The sequence below is a fragment of the Somniosus microcephalus genome, chromosome 19 (assembly GCF_052327205.1).
Source record: "Somniosus microcephalus isolate GS21.2 chromosome 19, FLI_Smic_1.0, whole genome shotgun sequence".
Classification (NCBI taxonomy): domain Eukaryota; kingdom Metazoa; phylum Chordata; class Chondrichthyes; order Squaliformes; family Somniosidae; genus Somniosus; species Somniosus microcephalus.
This window is the reverse complement of record NC_141005.1, coordinates 77,995,675-78,022,388: the sequence shown is the minus strand read 5'-3', so window position 1 is coordinate 78,022,388 and position 26,714 is coordinate 77,995,675. Positions and strand designations below refer to the sequence as shown.

General features: G+C 48.2%; 1 long non-coding RNA gene across 2 annotated transcripts; it reads left to right on the top strand.

Annotated features, from left to right (window-relative positions):
* Positions 1-828: 828 nt before the first annotated feature.
* On the top strand, positions 829-26,375 carry LOC147104940 (uncharacterized). 2 transcript variants are annotated; one of them, XR_015072376.1, is made up of 4 exons: positions 829-1,869; positions 1,971-2,154; positions 10,521-10,822; positions 22,329-26,375. It is a non-coding gene; the product is annotated as an uncharacterized LOC147104940 (long non-coding RNA). The 2 variants fall into 2 exon arrangements; XR_015072375.1 differs by lacking the exon at positions 10,521-10,822.
* The last annotated feature ends 339 nt before the right edge of the window (positions 26,376-26,714 follow it).

Genomic DNA, 26,714 nt, shown 5'->3' with positions numbered 1-26,714 from the left:
AAGTTCCTCGAGCTGCAGACACTTACTGCAGATGTGGTTGCTGTGGATCGCACTGGGGTCCACCAGCTCCCACATGCTACAGCTGCAACACATCACCTGCCCTGCCATCTCCATTGTATTTTATTGAACGAATTAGGTTTTCAAGTTTTGAATTATCACTCAATTGTCTATTTATAGCTTTTAATCTAGGTAATAACCTTGTTTAAGTTATTAAATTTAGTTATATGCTTTAGGTTTTAACTGTAACCTAGCCCACAAGTCCTAGGTTAACTTTAACTAATACTCTTATTATTAATTCACTTACTGTTTTACTTGCCCCGATTGAAATTTTTAATTTCCCGGCTCTTGGTTAAACCAATGCCCTCGTGTAGAGAGAGAAAAAAAGAGAAATACTCACCAACTTACCAGCTTCCCTGTGATGACACACTTGATTTTTTTGCCCCCTGTTGTTTGAACTGATTCCAAAGTAGTCGGCTCCCTCTGCTGCTCCCAGTACAGGTACACTATCCCTTATCGAAAAGCCTTGGGACCAGCTGAGTTTCGGTTTTCGGAATTTTTCGCATTTCAGAAGGGAAATGCATAAGACTGGGAAATTTGTATTTAATATAAATTGTAGAAGTTCAGGCTACCTCTTGCGACTGTTCCGTGTCTCATTCCCCTTCCTGCTTCTCTGGAAAGCCGGATATCGGCTGACTCCTAATAAACTGGCCCACAAATCAGGTCGGGGGTCGGGTGGGGGTGGAGAAAAGAATATCGGACGGGCCGCGGTTCAGGTCGGGAGGGCCGGGGGGGTGGGTCGGGGGATAGAAAAGAATATCGGACGGGCCATGGGTCGGGTCGGGAGAAAATAATATCGGACGGGCCGGGTCGGGTCGGGGGGAGAAAAGAATAACGGCGGGCCACTGCAGCTATCGGACGGGACACTGTATTGTTGGGTTCACTCTCGCGGTACCTCCTTCACACTGCCCGGCTCGGCCTGCAGTCTCCTACCCAGGAGGGATCTCTCTGACCCTCTGCCCTGCTCAGCGTAAGTCGTGCGCCACTCTGGTCATGTCGTGCGCACGTCTTACACTGAACAAAAAAACTTTCGGTTTTTAGAGGTTTTCGGAAGTTCGGATAAAGGATAGTCTACCTGCAGCTCGGTCTGAGCCTCAAGCCTCGGGCTTTATTTACTCGCTCCACTGCCGCTGGTTCCCTCACAGGTCGTTCCGCTCCCTCTGCTGCTCCCAATAGCTCGGTCTGGGCCTCAAGCCTCAGGCTTTATTTACTCGCTCCACTGCCACTGGTTCCCTCACAGGTCGTTCCGCTCCCTCTGTTGCTCCCAATAGCTCGGTCTGGGCCTCGAGCCTCGGGCTTTATTTACTCGCTCCACTGCCACTGGTTCCCTCACAGGTCGTTCTGCTCCCGCTGCTGCTCTCAATAGCTCGGTCTGGGCCTTGGGCTTCATTTACTCGCTCTGCTGTCTCCAGTTCCCTCACAGATCGTTCCGCTGCTGCTCCCAATAGCTCGGTCTGGGCGTTGGGCTTCATTTACTCGCTCTGCTGTCGCCAGTTCCCTCACAGGTCGTTCCGCTCCCGCTGCTGCTCTCAATAGCTCGGTCTGGGCCTTGGGCTTCATTTACTCGCTCTGCTGTCGCCAGTTCCCTCACAGATCGTTCCGCTGCTGCTCCCAATAGCTCAGTCTGGGCCTTGGGCTTAATTTACTCGCTCTGCTGTCGCCGGTTCCCTCACAGGTCGTTCCGCTCCCGCTGCTGCTCTCAATAGCTCGGTCTGGGCCTTGGGCTTCATTTACTCGCTCTGCTGTCGCCGGTTCCCTCACAGATCGTTCCGCTCCTGCTGCTGCTCCCAATAGCTTCCCTACATTACAACAGTGAGTACAATTCAGAGGTACTTAATTGGCTGTGAAGCTCTTTGCGATGTCCTGAGATCGTGAAATGCACTGTATAAATGTATGTGCTTTCTTTTTTTCAGATCATGCAGGACTTCCTTGCTGAAGTGCAGTCTGCTGGGGCACAACTCCTTTATTCCTGCCTTCATAGGAGCCTCCATGTTAGGAAACTCATTTGAGAGGCTAATAGTGGGAGTGTCTCAGCCTCGTGTGATGCTGCCGGATGCACCATTGCTACTGTGTGAATTTTCTTTTTCCACATGAATGGTAAGTAATGGGATCCCCATAGGGAAACCTATGGTGTTGGCTTTGCAGATGTGTGGGGAGGGGTGTGGGTGTGGCAGGAGGAGGGGGTGGAATTTTGAGCCCTGACTTTTACTTGGGAATTGGGTGGGCCCATGCTGAAGCTGGAGACAAACTGCCCTGACCTCGGCACATTCATGCCCAGGTGATTCGGGTGTCATTTGCATGTCCCCGGTCAGTTCCCTGCCCGAAAGTGTCGGGAATTGAAGGAATGGTCCTTGGCACTCGGTTATGTTGAGGGGAGGGGGTTTCGGGAGCACCTCGCGATCGAGGTGGACAACCACCTGTGCAGGGGAGCCCTAAACTTTCCTTGTGAGGCCCGAAGGAGTAAGATCAAAAAAATGAAAAAGACACTTTTTTTGCCCCTAACATAGAAGGAATCCAAAAGTCTTCTATTGGCATATAAATAGTAAACTGGTAGTAAGAGGAAGGGTGGGGCCGATTTAGGGAACAAAATGGAGACTTATGCATGGAGGCAGAGGGCATGGCCGAGGTACTAAATGAGAGGTGAGGTGAGAGTGACTACCCTTGACATCAAGGCGGCATTTGACCGAGTGTGGCATCAAGGATCACTTGTAAAACTGAAGTCAATGGGAATCGGGGGGGGAAACTCTACACTGGCTGGAGTCATACCTAGCGCAAAGGAAGATGGTTATGGTGGTCGAAGGTCAATCATCACAGCCCCAGGTCATCGCTGCAGGAGTTCTTCAGGGCAGTGTCCTAGGCCCAACCATCTTCAGCTGCTTCATCAATGACCTTCCCTCCAACATGAGGTCAGAAATGGGGATGTTCGCTGATGACTGCACAGTGTTCAGTGCCATTCACAACTCCTCAGATAATGAAGCAGTGCATGCCCGCATGCAACAAGACCTGGACGATGTTCAAGCTTGGGCTGATAAGTGGCAGGTAACATTCGCGCCACAGAAGTGCCAGGCAATGACTATCTCCAACAAGCGAGAGTCTAACCACCGCCCCTTGACATTCAACGGCATTACCATCGCCGAATCCCCCCACCATCAACATCCTGGGGGTCACCATTGACCAGAAACCTAACTGGACCAACCACATAAATACTGTGGCAATAAGAGCAGGTCCGAGGCTAGGTATTCTGCAGCGGGTGTCTCACCTCCTGACTCCCCAAAGCCTTTCCACCATCTACAAGGCACAAGTAAGGAGTGTGATTGAATACTCTCCACTTGCCTGGATGAGTACAGCTCCAACAGCACTCGAGAAGCTCGACACCATCCAGGACAAAGCAGCCCGCTTGATTGGCACCCCATCCACCACCTTAAACATTCACTCCCTCCACCACCAGCGTACCGTGGCTGCAGTGTATACCATCTACAAGATGCACTGCAGCAACTCGCCAAGGCTTCTTCGGTATCACCTCCCAAACCTGCGACGACTTCCACCTAGAAGGACAAGGGCAGCAGGCGCATGGGAACATCACCACCTCCAAGTTCCCCTCCAAGTCACACACCACCCTGATGTATATCGCCGATCCTTCATCGTTGCTGGGTCAAAATCCTGGAACTCCCTACCTAACAGCACTGTGGGAGCAGCTTCACCACACGGACTGCAGCGGTTCAAGAAAGCTGCTCACCATCAGCTTCTCAAGGGCAATTGGGAATGGGCAATAAATGCTGGCCTTGCCAGCAACGCCCACATCCCATAAACGAATAAAAAATATACTTTGCATCTGTCTTTACCATGAAGAAGATGCTCCCAAAATCATAGTGAAAGAGGTGGTAGTTGAGATACTGGATGGGATAAAAATTGATAGAGGAAGTACTGGAAAGGCTGGCTGTACTTAAAAGTAGGTAAGTCACCAGGACCGGATGGGATGCATCCTCTGGTCATGAAGGAAGTAAAGATGGAAATTGCGGAGGTACTGGCCATAATCTTCCAATCTTCCTTAGCTACGGGGGTGGTGCCAGAGGACTGGAAAATTGCAAATGTTACACCCTTATTCAAAGAAGGGTGTAAAGATAAACCCAGCAACTACAGGCCAGTCAGTTTAACCTCGGTAGTGGGGAAGCTTTTAGAAACAATAATCCAGGACAAAATTAACAGTCACTTTGACAAGTGTGGATTAATTAAGGAAAGCCAGCATGGATTTGTTAAAGGCAAATTGTGTTTAACTAACTTGATTGATGAGGTAACAGAAAGGGTTGATGAGGGCAATGCGGTTGATGTGGTGTACATGGATTTCCAAAAGGTGTTTGATAAAGTGCCACATAATAGGCTTGCCAGCAAAGTTGAAGCCCATGGAATAAAAGGGACAGTGGCAGCATGGATATGAAATTGGCTAAGTGACAGGAAACAGAGAGTAGTGATGAACGGTTGTTTTTCGGACTGGAGGAAATATACAGTGGTGTTCCCCAGGGTCGATACTTAGGACCACTGCTTTCCTTGATTTATATTAATAACTTGGACTTGGGTGTACAGTGCACAATTTCAAAATTTGCATGTGACACAAAACTTGGAAGTATAGTGAACAGTGAGGAGGAGAATGATAGACTTCAAGAGGACATAGACAGGCTGGTGGAATGGGCGGAGATGTGGCAGATGAAATTTAATGCAGAGAAGTGCGAAGGGATACATTTTGGTAGGGAGAAAGGGGAGAGGCAATATAAACTGCAAGGTACAGTTCTAAAGGGGGTGCATGAACAGAGAGACTTGGGGGTATATATGCACAAATCGTTGAAGGTGGCATGGTAGTTTGAGAAAGTGGTTAAAAAAGCATACAGGATCCTGGGCTTCATGAGTAGAGGTATAGAGTACAAAAGTAAGGAAGTTACGATGAACCTTTATAAAACACTGTTTCGGCCTCAACTGGAGTATTGTGTCCAGTTCTGGGCACCGCACTTTAGGAAGGATGTGAAGGCCTGAGAGAGAGTGCAGAAAAGATTTACAAGAATGGTTCCAGGGAGGAGGGACTTAGGTTACGTGGATAAACTAGAGAAGCTGGGGTTGTTCTCCTTAGAGCAGAGAAGATTGAGAAGAGATTTGACAGCGGTGTTCAAAATCACGAGGGGTCTGGACAGAGTAGATAGAGAGAAACTGTTCCCATTGGCAGAAGGTTCAGGGAGTCGGATGCAGCATTTCCAAATTTGCAGACGACACTAAACTAGGAGGGGGGGTGGGCTCAGAGGAAGAGACCAGGAAGCTCCAGAGCGATTTGGACAGACTGGGCGATTGGGCGGATAAATGGCAGATGCACTATAATGTGGACAAGTGCGAAGTTATCCACCTTGGGTGCAGGAACGGGAGGGCAAATTATTATTTAAATGGCAATAGATTGGGAGAGGGGGAAGTACAGAGAGACCTGGGTGTTCTTGTACACCAGTCACTGAAGGCGAGCATGCAGGTGCAACAGGCGGTCAAGAAGGCAAACGGTATGCTGGCCTTCATAGCAAAAGGGTTAGAATACAGGAACAGGGATACCTTGCTGCAGCTGTACAGGGCACTGGTGAGACCACACCTCGAGTACTGTGTACAGTTTTGGTCGCCTCATCTGAGGAAGGATGTTCTTGCCATGGAGGGGGTGCAGCGGCGATTCACCAGGCTGATACCAGGAATGGTGGGAATGACCTATGAGGAGAGACTATGTAGTTTAGGGATGTACACACTGGAGTTTAGAAGATTGAGAGGGGACCTCATAGAAGTGTATAAAATTCTGACAGGTCTAGACAGACTGGATGCAGAAGGAATGTTTCCCTTGGCGGGTGAGAACAGAACTAGAGGACATAATTTAAGGATAAGGGCTAAACCATTTAGGACAGAGATGAGGGGGAATTTCTTCACTCAGAGAGTGGTGAACCTGTGGAACTCATTGCCACAGAGGGCAGTGTACGCCAGCTCATTAAATATATTTAAGAGGGAATTAGATATATTTCTACGGGCAAAAGGGGTTAAGGGTTACGGAGAGAAGGCGGGGACGGGATACTGAATTAAAGGATCAGCCATGATCTCATCGAATGGCGGAGCAGGCACGAAGGGCCGAATGGCCTACTCCTGCTCCTATCTTCTATGTATCTATATATCTATGAGAACCAGAGGGCACAGATTTAAAGTGATTGGCAGAAGAAACAAAGGCGACGTGAGGGAAAACTTTTTTACGCAGCGAGTGGTTAGGATCTGGAATGCACTGCCTGAAAGGGTGGTGGAGGTAGTTTCAATCGTGGCTTTCAAAGGGGAATTGAATAAGTACCTGAAGGAAAAAAAAATGCAGGGCTACGGGGTAAGGGCGGGTGACTGGGACTAGCTCAAGTGCTCTTCTGAAGTGCCGGCAAGGGCTCGACGAGCCGAATGGCCTCCTCCTTTGCTGTAACCATTTTATGATTCTGTGACTTCTCTTCCCACGAAGTGGACCTTGTGAGAAGGTCGCAGCCGCTTACCTAGTCAGACTCATGTTTAAAATACCAATTGGGCACTGATGATATCATCAGAGCTCAGTCTGCATATTTAAACAAGGACCCAGCCAGTTTCCGGCGAGTGTCCTTCTTGCCTGTTCAGAAGAACAGGTTACGGCCCAGAAATTCGGGTCGGGGGCTTCCCGCGGGTGCAAGCCCCCGACCTACACTTACCTAGCGCGCCGACAGTTGACCTCTTGGCCTGCGTGGAATTCCTCTCCGAGGCCTGTCCCAGAGGCCGGCGCGCTCTGCTGGCGTGTCCCAGAGGCGTAGTTCGTGCGAAGCGTCCCCTGGGATCACGTGAGCAACAGGCAGCCAATCGGAGCAGGGAATGCTCCATTCATAAGTCTTGACAGACCTGTCAAAACGTATGAATGCTGAGGCTGTAAAACTGTACTTTACCTTCAAATAAAAAAAATTTTAAATCACACTTTGTAAATCTATATATATAAATCGGTACTTCTGTCATTCTGTCTTTCTATCTGTCTATCTGTCTATCTGTCTGTCATCGCGTGTGCGTTGCGGGTATGCACTCGAAAGTTACAGGGCGTACCTATGCACGCGTTACCTCCAAAGAAAGCTTACGCTTCCGAGACGGTTTTAAGCGTATTTACGTTTCGGCCGGGCTAAAATTGCGCCCGCGGTATCCCAAAAACCTTCAACATTCCGCTCATTAGCATCTCATTATCCGCTCATTAGCGACAGAGTGACCTCGAGCTCGACCAATCGTACGCCGGGTTGCTGGCGTGTGCCGCCGGGCCAATCGGTGCGCGTGTGGCCGGGCTTTATCGTTCTGAACCGAGGTGAGTCGCCGCCATCTTGATTCCAAACTTTTCCTTTCTTTTTCCCGCTTTCTGTGTCTTTAAAAAAAAACGTTGCTTTTAAAACACATATTGTTTTAAAAAAAAATGATTTAGAAAGTAATTAACTTATCTAATCTCATTAATTTTCCTACCTTTCCCCGTTTTTCCAGGTAGGCCTAGAAGCCTCGGCGTCTCCTCCGCACCCACGCCCGAGCTAGGCACCTCCCGGCCCCACTCGAAGGCTGGAGGGCCGAGCCTCAGCCCAGCGCCGCTAGGGTGCGCGCGCAGCAGGAGCTGAGACGTCTCTCTCTTCCCCCCAGTCGCTCTCTCTCTTCCCCCCAGTCGCTCTCTCTCTTCCCCCCAGTCGCTCTCTCTCTTCCCCCCAGTCGCTCTCTCTCTTCCCCCCAGTCGCTCTCTCTCTTCCCCCCAGTCGCTCTCTCTCTTCCCCCCAGTCGCTCTCTCTCTTCCCCCCAGTCGCTCTCTCTCTTCCCCCCAGTCGCTCTCTCTCTTCCCCCCAGTCGCTCTCTCTCTTCCCCCCAGTCGCTCTCTCTCTTCCCCCCAGTCGCTCTCTCTCTTCCCCCCAGTCGCTCTCTCTCTTCCCCCCAGTCGCTCTCTCTCTTCCCCCCAGTCGCTCTCTCTCTTCCCCCCCAGTCGCTCTCTCTCTCTCTTCCAACAACAACATGCCCTCGAAAAAGCCTCGGCACTGCCGGGCACTTTAGCTAGTCTTACATAAAGCGGTCGATCTGTCATTCCGTCTGTCTGTCTGTCTGTATTGAATAAACTCGAAAGTTATAGAGCGTACCTACACGTGTGTTACATCGAAAGAAAGCTTACGATTCCAGAACCGTCATAAGCGTATTTACGTTTCGGCGAGACAAAAATTGCGCCCGCAGTATCCAAAAAACGTTCAACATTCTGCTCATTATCCGCTCATTAGCATCGAGTGACGTCGAGGTCGACCAATTGTACGGTCGAGCGACCCGACGGTCGACCAATCGCTGCGTGGCGGGGGCGGGTTCCTGGCGCGTGCGGGCGGGCCCTCCTAGAGTCGAGTGACGGGACGATTGACCAATCCTACGCTTTGGTGACCTGACGGTCAACCAATCGGTGCGTGTGTGGGCGGGCCTTATCGTTCTGAACCGAGGTGAGTCGCCGCCATCTTGATTCCAAACTTTTCATTTATTTTTCCCGCTTTCTGCGTGTTTCTTTTCAAATCTACATTTCCAGCAAAAAAAAAGTTGCTTTTAAAGCACACATTGTTTTTTAAAAAAGTTAATGAATTTGTAAATCTTTTCTGTAACATCTAGAATTTTCCTACCTTTAACCGTTTTTCCAGGCCTGTAAGCCTGGGCCTCTGTTGCCCAGCCATGCCCGAGCTAGGCACCTCCCGTCGCGCTGAACAAGCGGCTCGTGATCGCCGCCATCTTTGTGAAGGCTGGAGGGGGCGGGCCTGAGCCGAGCGTCGCCACCGCCGCCATGTTAATAAAGGCGGGTGGGGCAGGAGTCAGCGTGCGCGACTTGAGTCCGGCCGGGCCTCACGCGGTAGGTTGCGCGGCGGCGTCTCTCTCTCTGCTCTTGAAGCCGGCTCGGGCGGGGGGCGGGGCTCGGGAGATGGGTGGGGGGGGGGGGCGGTGGCGAGCCTCGGGAGATCGGAGGGGTGGCGCGGATTGGGCCTCGGGAGATCAGGGGGCGGGGCGCGGCGCTCGGGAGATCGGGCCTCGTGAGATCGGGCCTCGGGAGGGCGAGGCTCGGGGACCCCCTCCCCCCCCCCCTCGCCCCCCCCCCCACTCCCCTCTCCCCCTTCCCCCTCCTCCCCCCCTCCCCCTCCCTCCCTCCCCTCCTCCCTCCCTCCCCTCCCCTCCTCTTTCCCCCCCACCCCTCCCCTCTTCCCCCCCAGTCGCGCTCTCTCTTCCCCCCAGTCGCTCTCTCTCTTCCCCCCCAGTCGCTCTCTCTCTTCCCCCCCCCCCCCCCCCCCCCCAGTCGCTCTCTCTCTTCCCCCCCGGTCGCTCTCTCTCTTCCCCCCCCCGGTCGCGCTCTCTCTTCCCCCCCGGTCGCGCTCTCCCCCCCCGGTTGCGCTCTCTCTTCCCCCCCGGTCGCTCTCTCTCTTCCCCCCCGTCGCTCTCTCTCTTCCCCCCCCGTCGCTCTCTCTCTTCCCCCCCGGTCGCTCTCTCTCTTCCCCCCCGTCGCTCTCTCTCTTCCCCCCCGTCGCTCTCTCTCTTCCCCCCCGTCGCTCTCTCTTCCCCCCCGGTCGCTCTCTCTCTTCCCCCCCGTCGCTCTCTCTCTTCCCCCCCTGTCGCTCTCTCTCTTCCCCCCCGGTCGCTCTCTCTCTCTCTCTTCCAACAACAGCATGCCCTCAAAAGACCTTCGGCACCGCCGGGCACTTCAGCTTACACTATAAATGACATTAAATAACTATTTTAAACAAAAATTTAAATTTTTGAAAAAAATAATTTTATAACAAAACGGGGCTAAAAATAAACTTACCTTGCTTTAAAGTATTTAAAAGTAAAAAACCTGTGGGGGAAAAAATGTTTTAATTTTAAATAATTGACCACTTACCTTTGAAAATGAAGTCCTTACGGCTGCTTTTTACATTTCTAAAATGTACAGACTTACCCGCACGTTAAAACTTGTATTAAAAAAAAAAGGAAGTTCAACGTGCACGCGCAGACTCCCGCGCACACGCGTTCGACCTCTGAACCCCTTGGTTCAGAGGATCGGAAGTGCCGGTTTCCCGCGCATGCGAGATTCCGGCACTTCCCTCGGGTCCACGCATGAGTACTCCATCCGTACTCACGCGTTGGGACCTGAATTTCTGGGCTGTTAAAATCGTAGCCTGCGAGATCAGTGTGGACTATCGTCAGGTGACTGTCACTGGTGATTTTAAGCGGTTTCAGCCGGACAGACAGTTAAATTCACCCCTGCGGTCTCTGAGGATTCCCAGACGAGGCAGCGTGATGGCAATCTTAGCAACTCCCCAAAGAAAAATAATTCCAAATTACTGCAAGAATATAGATATTCCAGGGTACAGTTGGCAACAAAAAAAAGCCTTTAAACCTCCCTTTCATCAGGAACAGCTGATCCTGCAAACATGTCCATTTCCTTTATGCAGGTGTAACCGGAACGATAATGAAGAGAATTCTGACGTCTGACGCCATCCTGTCATTCCTGCTTTTTTTTCTCTGCTTCAACTTGGAATTGGGCAAGCACAGGAAGTGGTGGTCAAGGGAGTCTGTGCAGTCTCATCATCTCTGTAGGATGTCGGAGCAAATGGAAATGAGATTCTCTGGACTGTGGCAGAGTGCCACGGTCGGATTTACCAAAGTGAGGCTAATTGAAGGACAGGACTGCCTGTACTGTGCATGCAGCAATGACAGAGCCCACACCGTGTCGCCACATCAGCACTGGAGCCTGGTAAGCACTGTTACCGCCCCCCCTGCGCCACATCTTATGACCCCCAACTACCCTGTCTGTAAAAAAGCACAACCTCTATTTGGTGGCTGCCCAAGGGAAAGGCTTCTTTTGCTTCACAAGCTGTTCCATCTTTTGCCACCAAGTCACTCAGACACCTCAAACTACCTGTATGTTCTGGGCTCATCCTTTCAGGAATGGTAGCATAGTGGTATTGTCACTCGGCTAGTAATCCAGAGGCCTAGACTAATGATCCAGAGACGTGAGTTCAAATCCCACCACAGCAGCTGGGGAATTTAAATTCATCTGGAATAAAAAGCTAGTATCAGTAATGGTAACCAAGAAACTATCGGATTGTCGTAATAACCCATCTGGTTCACTAATGTCCTTCAGGTAGGAAATCTGCTGACCTTACCTGGTCTGGCCTATATGTGACTCCTGTCCCACAGCAATGTGGTTGACTCTTAACTGCCGTCGGAAATGGCCGAGCACGTCAGTCAGTTGTAACTAACCGCTACGAAACATATTGGCCCAGAAATTGGTGTCGGGGGCTTCCCGCGGGTGCAAGCCCCCGACCTACACTTACCTAGCGCGCCGGCAGTTGAGGCCTGGGCCTGCGTGGATTTCCTCTCTGTGGCCCGGTCCAGCTCCCAGCGCGCTGTGCTTGCGTGATCCAGCGGTGCAGTTAGTGCGATGCGTCCGCTGGGATCACGTGAGCCATGGGCAACCAATCGGAGGAGGGAACAGCCCATTCATGAGATTGACAGAAAGAACTGTCAAACTAATGAAAACTCCGGCCCCCAAAACAGTACTTAACCTTCAAATAAATATTTAAAAAATCACACTTTTTAAATAAACTATAAATAACATTAAATAACTATTTTAAACAATAATATAAATTTTTGAAAAAATAATTTTATAAAAAAACAGGGCTAAAAATACACTTACCTTACTTTAAAGTATTTAAAAATAATAAAGCTGTGGAAAAAAATTCTAATTTTAATTAATTGACCACTTACCTTTTAAAATGAAGTCCTTACACCTGGTTTTTAAATGTGTAAAATGTAGAGGCCTTCACACACGGAAAAACCTGTTTTAAAAAAAAAAGGAAGTTCAATGCGCACGCGCAGACTCCCGCGCGCACGCGTTCGACCTCTGAACCCCTTCGTTCAGAGGATCGGAAATGCTGGTTTCCCGCGCATGCGTAGTGCATGCAAGAGACCGGCACTTCCATTGGGTCCACACGTGAGTACTCCGTGCTTACTCACGCGTTGGGACCCGAATTTCTGGGCCATAAGAATGAAACCGGACGGACCACCCATCATCAACCTCAGCACTGGCTACGGACACGGCAATGGCACACCCAGCCCAGTTGACCCTGCAAAGTCCTCCTCACCAATATCTGGGGACTTGTGCCAAAATTGGGAGAGCTGTCCCACAGACTAGTCAAGCAACAGCCTGACACAGTCATACTCACAGAATCATGCCTTTCAGCCAATTTCACAAACTCCTCCATCACCATCCCTGGGTATGTCCTGTCCCACCGGCAGGACAGACCCACCATGGGTGGCGGCTCAGTGGTATACGGTCGGGAAGGAGTGGCCCTGGGAGTCCTCAACATTGACTTTGGACCCCATGAAGTCTCATGGCTTCAGGTCAAGCATGGGCAAGGAAACCTCCTGCTGATTGCCACCTATCGCCCTCCCTGAGCTGATGAATCAGTACTCCACCATGTTGAACACTACTTGGAAGAAGCACTGAGAGTAGCAAGGGCACAGAATGTACTCTGGGTGGGAGACTTCAATGTCCATCACCAAGAGTGGCTCGTAGCACCACTACTGACCAAGCTGGCCGAGTCCTGAAGGACATAACTGCCAGTCTGGGCCTGCGACAGGTGGTGAGAGAACCAACACGAGGTAAAAACCTACTTGACCTCGTCCTCACCAATCTACCTGTAGCAGATGCATCTGTCCATGACAGTATTGGTAGCAGTGACCACCGCACAGTCATTGTGGAGACAAAGTCCCATCTTCACACTGAGGACACCTTCCATCGTGTTGTGTGGCACTACCACCGTGCTAAACTGCCCAGATATGTCCTGTCCACAAAAAGCAGGACAAATCCAACTCGGCCAGTTACCGCCCCATCAGTCTACTCTCAATCATCAGCAAAGTGATGGAAGGTGTCATCGACAGTGCTATCAAGCTGCACTTAATCACCAAAAACCTGCTCACTGATGCCCAGTTTGGTTTCTGCCAAGACCACTCGGCTCCCGACCTCATTACAGCCTTGGTCCAAACATGGACAAAGGAGCTGAATTCCAGAGGTGAGGGGAGAGTGACTGCCCTTGACATCAAGGCAGCATTTGACCAGGTGTGGCATCAAGGAGCCCGAGTAAAACTGAAGTCAATGGGAATCGGGGGGGAAACACTCCACTGGCTGGAGTCATACCTGGCACAAAGGAAGATGGTTGTGGTGGTTGGAGATCAATCATCACAGCCGCAGGACATCGCTGCAGGGGTTCCTCAGGATAGTGACCTAGGCCCAACCATCTTCAGCTGCTTCATCAATGACCTTCCCTCCAACATAAGGTCAGAAATGGGGGTGTTTGCTGATGACTGCACAGTGTTCAGTGACATTCACAACTCCTCACATAATGAAGCAGTCCATGCCTGCGTGCAACAAGACCTGGACAACGTTCAAGCTTGGGCTGATAAGTGGCAGGTAACATTCGCGTCACAGAAGTGCCAGGCAATGACTATCTCCAACAAGCGAGAGTCTAACCACCTCCCCTTGACATTCAACGACATTACCATCGCCAAATCCCCCACCATCAACATCTTGGGGGGTCACCATTGACCAGAAAATTAACTGGACCTGCCACATAAATACTGTGGCAAGAAGAGCAGGTCAGAGGCTGGGTATTCTGCGGCGAGTGTCTCATCTCCTGACTCCCCAAAGCCTTTCCACCATCTACAAGGCACAAGTAAGGAGTGTGATGGAATACTCTGCACTTGCCTGGATGAGTGCAGCAACAACAGCACTCAAGAAACTCGACACCATCCAGGGCAATGCAACCCGCTTGATTGGCACTGCGTCCACCACCTTAAACATTCACATCCCGCCCACCACCGGCGTACCGTGGCTGCAGTGTGTACCATCTACAAGATGCAGCAACTCGCCAAGGCTTCTTCGACAGCACATCCCAAACCCGCGACCTCTACCACCTCGAAGGACAAGGGCAGCAGGCGCATGGGAACACCACCACCTTCAAGTTCCCCTCCAAGTCACACACCATCCTGACTTAGAAATATATCGCCGTTCCTTCATCGTCGCTGGGTCAAAATCCTGGAACTCCCTCCCTAACAACACTGTGGGAGTACCTTCACCACACGGACTGCAGTGGTTCAAGAAGGCGGCTCACCACCACCTTCTCGAGGGCAATTATGGATGGGCAATAAATGCTGGCCTTGCCAGTGACGCCCACATCCCATAAACGAATAAAAAAATTTCACTCCAGATGGAATGTAGACTGGTCATTGGCAGGGGGACCTCATCTTACCTACAAACTCTTGAGTGTCTGTTGGGTCTGTTTTAGGGGAGAAGGTGGACACAACCATCGAGGGAGAATGTACACTGGTGACGGAGCAGCCGAGCTGCCCCGGCTCACCATGAGGAACATGGTCTCCAAATTATTGGGGTAACATCGAAACATAGAAAAATAGGAGCAGGAGTAGGCCATTCGGCCTGCTCCGTCATTCAATATGATCATATCTCAATACCATACCCCCGCGCTCTTCCCATACCCCTTGATGCCTTTTGTGTCTAGAAATCTATCTATCTCATTCCTAAATATATTCAGTGACTTGGCCTCCACAGCCTTCTGTGGTAGAGAATTCCACAGGTTCACCACCCTCAGTGAAGAAATTTCTCCTCATCTCAGTCCTAAATGTCCAACCCCGTATCCTGAGACTGTGACCCCTCGTTCCAGAGCCCCCAGCCAGGGAAAGATCCTCCCTGCATCCAGTCTGTCTAGCCCTGTCAGAATTTTATACATTTCAATGAGATCCCCTCTCATTCTTCTAAACTCTAGTGAATACAGGTCTGGTCGACCCAATCTCTCCTCATGTGACAGTCCTGCCATCCCAGGTATCAGTCTGGTGAACCTTCGCTGCACTCCCTCTATGGCAAGTATATCCTTTCTTCGGTAAGGAGACCAAAACTGCACACAGTACTCCAGGTGTGGTCTCACCAAGGCCCTGTACAACTGTAGTAAGACATCCTTGCTCCTGTACTCAAATCCCCTTGCAATGAAGGCCAACATACCATTTGCCTTCCTAACTGCTTGCTGCACCTGCATGTTTGCTTTTAGTGACTGGTGTACAAGGACACCTAGGTCCCCTTGTACATCAACATTTCCCAATCTAGTACCTTTTAAATAATACTCTACCTTTCTGTTTTTCCTACCGAAGTGGATAACTTCACATTTATCCACGTTATACTGCATCTGCCATGTATTTGCCCACTCACTCAACTTGTCTAAATCGCCTTGAAGCCTCTTTGCATCCTCCTCACAACTCACAATCCCACTTAGTTTTGTCTCATCAGCAAACTTGGAAATATTACATTTGGTTCCCTCATCCAAATCATTGATATATATTGTGAATAGCTGGGGTCCAAGCACTGATCCCTCCAGTACCCCACTAGTTACCGCCTGCCACCCCGAAAAAGACCCATTAGTTCCTTCTCTCTGTTTCCTGTCTGTTTTCAATCCATGCCAGTATATTACCCCCAATCCTATGTGCTTTAATTTTGCACACTAACCTCTTATGTGGGACTTTATCAAAGGCCTTCTGAAAATCCAAAGACACCACATCCACTGGCTCTACTTTATCTGTTCTTCCAGTTACATCCTCAAAAAAACTCCAGTAGGTTTGTCAAACACAATTTCCCTTTCATAAATCCATGTTGACTTTGTCTAATCCCGTTGATATTTTCTGAGTGTCCTGTTATCACATCCTTTATAATAGACTCTAGCATTTTCCCTACTACTGATGTTAGGCTAACCGGTCTGTAGTTCCCTGTTTTCTCTCCCTCCTTTTTTAAATAGTGGGGTTACATTTGCCACCCTCCAATCTGCAGGAACTGTTCCATAATCTATAAAATTTTCGAAGATGACAACCAATGCATTCACTATATACATGGCTACCTCTTTTAGTACTCTGGGATGCAAATTATCAGGCCCTGGGGATTTATCAGCTTTCAGTCCATTAATTTCTCCAGCACTTTTTTTTACTACTACTAATTTTCTTTAATTCCTCCTTCTCACTAGACCCTTGGTTCCCTAACATTTCTGGGAAGTTATTTGTGTCCTCTTCCGTGAAGACAGAACCAAAGTATTTGTTTAATTGCTCTGCCATTTCCTTGTTCCCCATTATAAATTCTCCCGTTTATGACTAAGTGACCTACATTTGCCTTCACTAATCTTTTGCTTTTTACATACCTGTCGAAGCTTTTACAATTCGCTTTTATGTTCCTTGCAAGTTTACTCTCATACTCTCTTTTTCCTCTCTTAATCAATCTCTTGGTCCTTTTTTGCTGAACTCTAAACTGCTCCCAATCCTTAGGCTTGCTTCTTTTTCTGGCAACTTTATATGACTCCTCTTTGGATCTAATACTATCCTTAATTTCTTTTGTTAGCCATGGCTGGGCCGCTTTTCCTTTTGTGCTGTTGCGCCAGAAAGGAATGTATAACTGTTGCAATTCATGCATTTGTTCCTTAAATGTTAGCCATTGCCTATCCACTGTCATGCCTTTTAATGAAGCTCCCCAATCTATCATAGCCAACTCACTCCTCATACCATCGTATTTTCCTTTGTTTAGATTTAGGACCCTAGTTTTGGATTGGACATCTTCACTTTCCATTTTAATGAAGAATTCTATCATGTTATGGTCACTCTTCCCTAAAGGACCCCACACAACAAGATTATTAATTAATCCCTTCTCATTGCACAATACCCAATCTAGGATAGCCTGTTCCCTAGTTGGCTCCTCAACGTACTAGTCTAAAAAAAACATCTCGTACACACTCCAGGAATTCATCCTCCACAGTATTATTGCTAATTTAGTTTGGCCAGTCTATATGTAGATTAAAGTCACCCATGATTACTGTAGTACCCTTGTTACATGCATCTCTAATTTCCTGTTTGATGCCATCCCCCACATTACCACTACTGTTTGGAGGCCTATAGACAAATCCCACCAATGTTTTCTGCCCCTTGGTGCTTCTTAGCTCCACCCAGACTGATTCTACATCTTTATTTTTTGAGCCAATATCCTTTCTCACAATTGCTCTGATTTCACCCTTTACTAACAAGGCCACCCCACCTCCTTTTCCTTTTCGCCTGTCCTTCCTAAATATCGAATATCCTTGGATATTCAGCTCCCATCCTTGGTCACCCTGCAGCCATGTCTCCGTAATTGCAATTATATTATATCCGTTTACATCCATTTGTGCTGTTAATTCGTCTACCTTATTACGAATACTTCGTGCATTCAGATACAGTGCCTTTAGATTTGTCTTTTTAACATTTTTAGACATCTTTACATTTTTTTGTACTATGGCCCTATTTGTCTTATTACCATGTTTTCTTACCCGGACCCTATTTGTTAGTGCACTCCTTTGTTTGTACGCTCTGTCCCTTCCTGACACAATCTGGTTATCCTTACCCCAATCACCGAAGGCCAAAGAGGGTGTGGCGAGGGAAACTTGGTGACTTTATGGAAACCTTATAATTCAAGGCTCCTCTTCAATTTCTTCTTGCTGGCTTTTCAAATTCATTCAGGTAGGAGTAATTGAGTGGCACTAAATGGGGACAGAGGGGGGAAATCAGATGTATGGTTTTTGTTTCAACTCTTTCGGATATTCAGAGGTAATTAATCCAGCACTCTAGTAATTCTATAGTTTCCTTAAATATAAACAGAAAATGTTGGAAATACTCAGCTGGCCAGGCAGCATCTGTGGAGAGAGAAACATAGTTAACATTTCAAGTCGGTTACCTTCATCAGACCTGGTGATGTTAGCTGTAACTGGGGGAGGAGAGTGTTGGCTCTAACTGGGGGAGAGGAGGGGAAGGGAGTGTGAACTTACATAAGAAATAGGAGCAGGAGTAGGTCATTTGGCCCTTCGAGCCTGCTCCGCCATTCAGTAAGATCATGGCTGATCGTCTACCTCATCTCCACTTTCCTGCACTATCCCCATATCCCTTGATCCCCTTAATATTCAAAAATCTATCGATCTCTGTCTTGAATATACTCAACGACTGAGCCTCCACAGCCCTCTCGGGTAGAGAATTCCAAAGATTCACCACCCTCTGAGTGAAGAAATTTCTCCTCCTCTCAGTCCTAAATGGCTGACGCCTCATTCTGAGACTGTGACCCCTGGTTCTAGACTCCCCAGCCAGGGGAAACATCCTCCCTGCATCTACCCTGTCAAGCCCTGTAAGAATTTTGTATGTTTCAATGAGATCACCTCTCATTCTGCTAAACTCTAGAGAATATAGGCCTCGTCTACTCAATCTGTCCTCATAGGACAATCCCCCATCCCAGGAACCAGTCTGGTGAACCTTCGTTGCACTCCCTCTATGGCAAGTTTATCCTTAGATAAGGAGACCAAAACTGTACACAATACTCCAGGTGTGGTCTCACCAGGGCCCTATATAATTGCAGTAAGACGGCTTTACTCTTATACTCAAATCCTCTTGTAAAAAAGGCCAACATGCTTTCCTAATTGCTTGCTCTACCTGCATGTTAACTTTCAGTGATTCGTGTACAAGGACACCCAGGTCCCCCTGAAAACCTACATTTCCCGATCTCTCACCATTTAAAAAGTACTCTGCTTTTCTATTTTTCCTACCAAAGTGGATAACTTCACATTTCTCCACATCATATTCCATTTGCCATGTTCTTGCCCACTCACTTAGCCTGTCTATATCCCCTTCAGGCCTCCTTGCATCTTCCTGACAACTTACATTCCCACCCAGCTTTGTACCCAACTTTAACTTGGGTAGTAGAGGAAATTATCACCGTTAACTGGGAGATGGAGGAGAGTGTCAATGTTAACTGGCAGATAGGCGAGTGCTATCTAGAACCAAAGGGTTGGAGGGGAGAGAGTCCCACTGTACAGATAATGTGGGATTGGTGGGAGAGGGCAAAGTGTCTGACAAAGATGGCGGGGGTAGGGGAAGAGTTTGAAGGAGGGGATGACTTGAAGATTTTGCAGACGTGTTGGTTTAGTTGTACTGTTGAAAGCTGTGATGTCATTGTTCCATTGTCCAGTTGACATGAAGTGGGGGGGCGGAATTGGTATGGGGAGGGATTGGGGACCACTTTTGGAAGAATAGTGGACAATTCTAAAGTTATCCCCTATGGCCCTGCCTGGAATGGTCCAGACAATCAGATTCAAACCCCATTTTCTATCAGGCAAATTTAAAAGCCCCTTTTCATAGAATTTTACAGCAAAGAAACAGGCCGTTCGGCCCAATTGGTCTTTTTAAAAATTCTTTCATGTGATGTGAGCATCGCTGGCAAGGCCAGCATTTATTGCCCATCCATAATTGCTCTTGAGAAGGTGGTGGTGAGCCGACTTCTTAAACCACTGCAGTCCATGTGGTGAAGGTGCTCCCACAGTGCTGTTAGGAAGGGAGTTCCAGAATTTTGACCCAGCAACGATGAAGGAACGGTGATACACTTGCAAGTCAGGATGGTGTGTGACTTGGAGGGAAACTTGGAGGTGGTGGTGTTCCCATGCGCCTGCTGCCCTTGTCCTTCTAGGTGGAAGAGGTCGTCGGTTTATGAGGTGTTGTCGAAGAAGCCTTGGCGAGTTGCTGCAATGCATCTTGTAGATGGTACACACTGCAGCCACGGTACGCCGGTGGTGGAGGGAGTGAATCTTTAAGGTGGTGGATGGGGTGCCAGTCAAGCGAGCTGCATTGTCCTGGATGGTGTCGAGCTTCTTGAGTGTTGTTGGAGCTGCACTCATCCAGGCAAGTGGAGAGCATTCCATCACACTCCTTACTTGTGCCTTGTAGATGGTGGAAAGGCTTTGGGGAGTCAGGAGCTGAGACACTCGCCGCAGAATACCCAGCCTCTGACCTGCTCTGGTAGCCACAGTATCTATGTGGCTGGCCCAGTTAAGTTTCTGGTCAATGGTGACCCCCCCCAGGATGTTGATGGTGGGGGATTCGGCGATGGTAATGTCGTTGAATGTCAAGGGGTGGTTAGACTCTCTTGTTGGAGAGAGTCATTGCCTGGCACTTTTGTGGCGCGAATGTTACCTGCCACTTATCAGCCCAAGCCTGAATGTCGTCCAGGTCTTGCTGCATGCGGGCACCGACTGCTTCATTATCTGAGGAGTTGTGAATGGTACTGAACATTGCAGTCATCAGCAAAGATTCCCACTCCTGACCTTATGATGGAGGGAAGGTCATTGATGAAGGAGCTGAAGATGGTTGGGCCTTGGATGCCTCGTCTGACCCAATAAGTGGGCCAAGCAAAAACAGTGTTAAGCCAGAAGACCTAGTGACCTACTTGCTCTTTTCATTCAGGTGCACTAACAGGTGAACCAGGTTCAAATGGATCTGTTGGAGAAGGGTTTATGAATCAACGGATAGAGCCCACTGTTGAACAATAAATTCCACCAACACGTTTCCTCCCTCTACATCAAGGTAACCCTGATGGACCATGGCACACATTACCTGGGCAATCAACTTCTTCCCTGGATTAATGTTTTTGACTCGAAGCGTTGGCTTCATGCCATCATAGTCTGAGCCTTCTGTAAGTGTGAGGAGACCCAGCTGGTGAGAAGCCTCAGTACACTTAGTGTTCCTACTCATTTGTTCTCTAACTCGGGTAGGAGGAATTCCATCAATGAATCTGCATAAGCTGTGTCCAGATCCCTGAAACAGAAGGCTCTCACTGGTTCTTGGTAGCAAGTTGGTCATTAGAACCCACTGAGACACAAATCAGTTGGTGGAGATGGTTAACCAGACTGTCCATCTGTGTTTTAAGCCTCTGACTCCTCACATCCGTCACTGTGGTGCTCTTTGCTGTTTTATACCTGGCCCTCCAGTTTCTGGGTTGCTATGGTTTTCATTGTGATATAAACCTCAGTTGTGATGTGGGCGCTGGGTTTTGTGCCCATATAAGGCCTGCAGGCTGCTTGTGACAGTTTAGGGTGTGTGTGGGTTGAGCCATAGACCCGAGATACAGGTACCTGGGGCAGCTATGTTGGATTGTGTAGCTGTTTGTTCCTAATACAAACACTACAGGATCACAGGCGTTCAAAGTACTTGAGCCGGAATATGGAGGCACAGGATTGCAGGGCACACAGATCAACAAAAATCCCCCAAATTGATGATGTCATGTGACTGAAAATCAATTTTTAATAAATTATAGATCCAGGATTTGATGTCATGTGACTTTTCATAGGTTATGATGGAAAGCATCATTTCCAGGCCTAGCAAATTGTCAGCTGTAGCTCAGTGGGTAGCACACTCGCCTCTGAGTCAGAAGGTTGTGGGTTCAAGTCCCACTCCAGGAACTTGAGCACATAAATCTGGGCTGAGACTCCAGAGCAGTGCTGAGGGAGTGCTGCACTGTCAGAGGTGCCGTCTTTCGGATGAGACGTTAAACTGAGGCCCCGTCTGCTTTCTCAGGTGGACGTAAAAGATCCCATGGTGCTATTTCAAAGAAGAGCGGGGGCTAATATTTATCCCTCAATCAACATAACAAAAACAGATTATCTGGTCATTATCACATTGCTGTCTGCGGGAGATTGCTGTGCGCAAATTGGCTGCCGTGTTTCCCACATTACAACAGTGACAACACTCCAGAAGCACTTTACTGGCTGTAAAGCACTTTGAGACGTCCGGTGGTTGTGAAAGGTGCCATGTAAATGAAAGTCTTTTTCTTTTCAATATGGGGAACCAGTAAGGGCCTTTCACTCCAGTAGGATAGTCTCAAATAATATGGAATGGGGCAGGTCCATTTGTACTCTAGTAGAAAGGATGATTTTATAACTCCCGTGATTTCTCCCTAAATTACAGTCTGAAGAAATGATTCGCACTGTTTGTATTTGTGTACTGACAGGAAGTAAAAACTGAAGGGATTTCAGCAGCTTCATGATGTCATGAGGAGGTTGCTGTGACATCAGAGCAGTTTGTTGTTGAACAGTTTACTAAACAGTTGGTTATTCACTACAGCCTGGGTCTAACTGAGTGGCTTTGTCTAAAGGAATTCAGAGGAGTTTGTTGCTCCCCATTCCCAGATAGCAGGAAACATAATCTCTCTCCCTGCTTCAAATCATAACTAATTGAACTCGGGCCTCACGTCCCAGTCCATCCTTGCTTTATCTCGGGCCTCACATCCCACTCCATTCCTGCTTTATCTTGGACCTTACATTCCACTCTCTCTCCCTGCTGTAACTCATGTCTGACTCCATTCTCAACAGATATCGTGCTCTTCTCCAATCCCGCATCACCACATCATTACTGCGCCAGTTCCTGCCTCCCTGCTCAATTAAGGTGCCAAGAAGCTACAGAGAGAAGTCTGCAACCTTTCATTTGTAAACCTGTGGAAAGAATCATTCAACGGGAGCTCGTCCAACTGGTTTGTCTGCTTACCTGTTTCAAAAACTGATTCCAAATGCCTGTTATTTGAGCTGTTTTCAATAGTTAGCTGTATTTGATTACTACTGTAAAAGGGTCTTCTGTGAATCGCAGGTCTTCTGTTTGGTAGTTCCATCTGGGACAGCTGTAACTGGTGTTAATGAGCTCCTGAAGTTCTATGGGTGTGTAGTGGGAATCCTATTTGAGTCCAGACAGTACACGAGTTTATGATCTGCTCAGAGCATGCTGATCCAGGTTACCTTTCGCACCTGGTCCCATTGCGAATCACGAGGAGTACGAGTGCTGGCCGATGGTAGGGTGACCATATTTTCTAAACTGAATGCAGCGACGAACAGGATGGGAGTACAGCAAAGTAGCCAGGATGGAAAATGTAGGTTGCGCAGCATAGCGAGGCAAACTTTTTAGCAGCCTATATTTTAACAGTTGCACATATAGACTACAAATGCAAAACAAATGGGAATATAAATACCTGCGGATGTGACGTCGCACTATTGAAGCGCATTCAGGCACCGTTTATAAATAACACAATAACAATCTTCAGGAACGTCAGTTTTTTGTGCCCACAGTCTATTCAGAAAATCTCTTTGCTCACATCACTGCCCAAGTCATTTATTGCCCAAGCGGGTCACCCTGGCACAGAGGGAAAAGCGTCCTCCTGTCACAAACAGACTGGGGAAGAGGGAGGTCGCCCTGGCACAGAGACGGTTGAGGGCGGGTTTACCATGCTGCTGGTATATGGCATCATTATAATGGAAATGGCGTGCAGCAGTTCCGCTACCTTCAGCCATGAAGACGGCCCCTTCTAGATACACAGCCACACAGAGCTATATTTAGCCTCAGACTGGCACTGTTCTCATAGGACTGAGTTACCGAGCCCTGTCTGCCGAGTTACAGAGGCAGACACTAAAACCCTTCCACTCCACACATTAACGCACCCTCAGTGTTCCCTGTCCCTGGGCTCCGGCTCACACAGACAACACCGCCATCACACCTCCCGCGCAAGCACAGCCGTCCCATTGGCCAGCACTCGTGCTCCACTCTGTCCTTTCATTGGTCCAAACCGAATCCAATCCAGTCAAAGCAATTCAACAGACAGCAAACAGCAATCTGCCCTTTCATTGGTCCGTCACTGCCAATGAGCAGCGAATCTGTCAGTCAACAATGGGTCCTGTTGATTGGTCCATCTCTGGGTCCCTGAATGCGGGCGCGGATTTACTCGAGCTGCAATTAGGATGAATGGAGCTTATTCAAATAAAATGGCAGCTAGGGTTTTTGGTGAAGTGGGGCATCGGCGCCCTTCAGGAATTAAGGGGTTAACAATGCAGCTTGCACACTAGAAACGGTTGAGATAGCGACAGGCAGAGATCAGACATGTTGACCACAAAGTTTCGATGCTTTTGAACGTTAGATGAAATTAGCTCAGAAGCACCAACCACAAACTATGGACATGTGGTTTTACTAACGGTCACAAAATACAATAACAGGTGAGATCATAAAGATCATGTGATAATAACATATAGGCGAAATATTGTGTGACGCGATAGGGAATTAGCCAAACAGCAACTGTGCACGCGGGCCTTAAGCTAATGAAAACAGTGTAACGGAATATGCACGAGGTTAACACGACATTTGAACGTATAAATATGTAACGCTTGCTGTATAATTTTGGAGAAGTCCTTACTGGTGCGCCAGTTAGAGATTGTCTCCCCACCGGTGTATTAAAGACCATTTGAATAACGATCTAAAAACCTTGTGTCGAGTGTTGGTTTAAAATACTCCACAACAATTGGCGTCACGAACAGGATTCCGTACAGACGGGAGACACGAGCGAGTGAAACCAAGCCAAAAACGTGAGTACTTTTAAATTACCACGTTCAGTTAGGGTAAGGCAACACCGTTCAGTGTCCACCGCCCCCTAGGAATCAAAGAAATCTGAAGGTTTGATTGGTAGGTCAAATGGTCTTCGGGTTCGGGCGAAATGCGCGGAAGTATAGGCGTGGTATAAGTTGCAAGTAGTGCAGAAAGTTTAAGCATACCTCTGACAACAAAGAAGCCGAATAAATAAGTTGCAAGTACGGTCTCACTCTGCGGGAGTAAAGTAAGAGACGTACCGCTGACAACAATTAATCATGGGAAGTGAAAACCTTGATTGGGGACCGGAAGGGTCTCTGACACGCTTTTTAGCGGACAAAAATAGATGAATTGACAAAATGGTTACAAGTGATTGGCAACCAAACGACCCACCAAAAAAACAAAGGGAATGGCAGGCCAAGGAAACAAAATTGAAAGAGGAAAAAGCCCTTATTTTAGTGATTCGCGCCTGTCATGAGTTGAGTAGACGTACTCGAATATGGACCAAAAACGGGTGTCCACAATGTACCCGGGCGCCAGTAATAGCAACAGCTCCTGTAAAGCCTACAGAGGTAAAAGGAGTAGACGATGACATAGACTGGGACGATTTTGGCAGAAAGGCATTTGAATATAATCCCGACAATGAGGACTGGGGGATACCGCCCCCATATGCCCCGGTGAAAGTGGCACCTATTAAGGAGGAGTTTATCCCAGGCACCCCAGCAGTGCCAGTGCCAGCCGGAGCAGCCCCAAATGCTGTGCCCATTCCAGCAGTACCGGCACAGATAAAAACCACTGACATATCCTTTTCGCCCGGAGATAAATTAAAGTTGCTTCAAATACTGCTGGAACTAAAGCCCCGACAGAGTAATGCAATATTCTGGCAGAAACTGAGAGAAATGAGAATATGTCACAACTTCCACAATCGGGATGTTGATGGATTAGTGAGGGCAAAAATGAGCGAAGATATGTGGGGTTAATTACCTCAACAATACAGGGACGGGACATTTTGTCAAGATATAGCCCCTACAAACGAGCAACGAGATGCAGATTATACAGCATTTACGACTGCTGTTACACAAGTCTTGGGAATAGTACCAGTAAACTGGGGACTAGTCATGGGACTCACCCAGGGCAAAGGGGAATCTGCACATGACTATGGAGAACGAAAATGGGCTGGGTTTATGGTGCATTCAGGCACCACAGCGAGACACTGGCTTTCCTAAAAATGTACAAAGAGGAACTAACTATCCAAAAAAGAGCCACCAAATTTTGGAAACACCTAAAAATGAGCAACCCCCACTGCTATCATTACGAAGCCCTAAAATGCCAAGAGAGGACCATAAAGAAGAATACCCTCAGTCAACTAGTCCTGGGGCTCAGTGAAGTAACTACTAACACTACTAACAATAACCAGCCCCAGGACAGTGACAGCGTAACACAAAGAATTCGACCCAACACAATCGTCACTAAGCAAAAGGAAAAATACCTGTCATATTGGGCAGAAACAACAAAAACCCAAAACAAACTCAATTGCTACTTGGCCCTAAACAGACAATACAGCATGGCTGATTACCTGACCATTGTCAAGGTTTTTCCTCAGTTTTCTATCCTTTACCATGTACAGACTTAGTGACATAGCCTGGCGATCGAAAAAGGTAGACACAGGCAGACCCGGCTACCAAGAGAGGACAGGATATGCTCTCACTGCAGTCAGGGAGTGGTGGAGACAGAGATGCACTTCCTCACAGCTTGTAGAAAATATCAGGGCATCAGGGAGAATTTCTACCCAAAATTCACAAAAATATGCCCGGAATTCAGAAATTTGAATGACAACCAAAAACTCCCATACCTACTAGCTTGCCATAAACAGAGGGACAACCACTAAATATAAGAAAAGAGTAGATACAAATTATATGAATGTTTATTTATACACTCAGGGATATATCTGTTTATATACCATATGGATAGATCTGTATTTTTTGTGCTCAACCATGAATGTTTTTCGATGCTTTGGCAACATAAGATGTACCTTGTCATGCCAATAAAGTGATTTGAATTGAATTGAATTGATTAGTGCCCACCAGGCCATCCTGAAAACAGGACTGGTCACAATGCAGACGTTCGACGGATTGGTCAATTGAACAACGACCAATTGAGCGAGATCATCAAAAACTTGTCACAGAAAAGCTAGGTAGCATCGGCCCCCGGGAAAGGCACCGATCCCCGTCTATATCTGACAGCGCTGTTAGGGGGCCGGCAGTGTGATATGTTAGTTGACACAGGCATCAGTGTCTATAACCAATTTGGATCTGCCGCAAACAAAAAGCTCCATATTGATACAAGGAGTGGGAGGG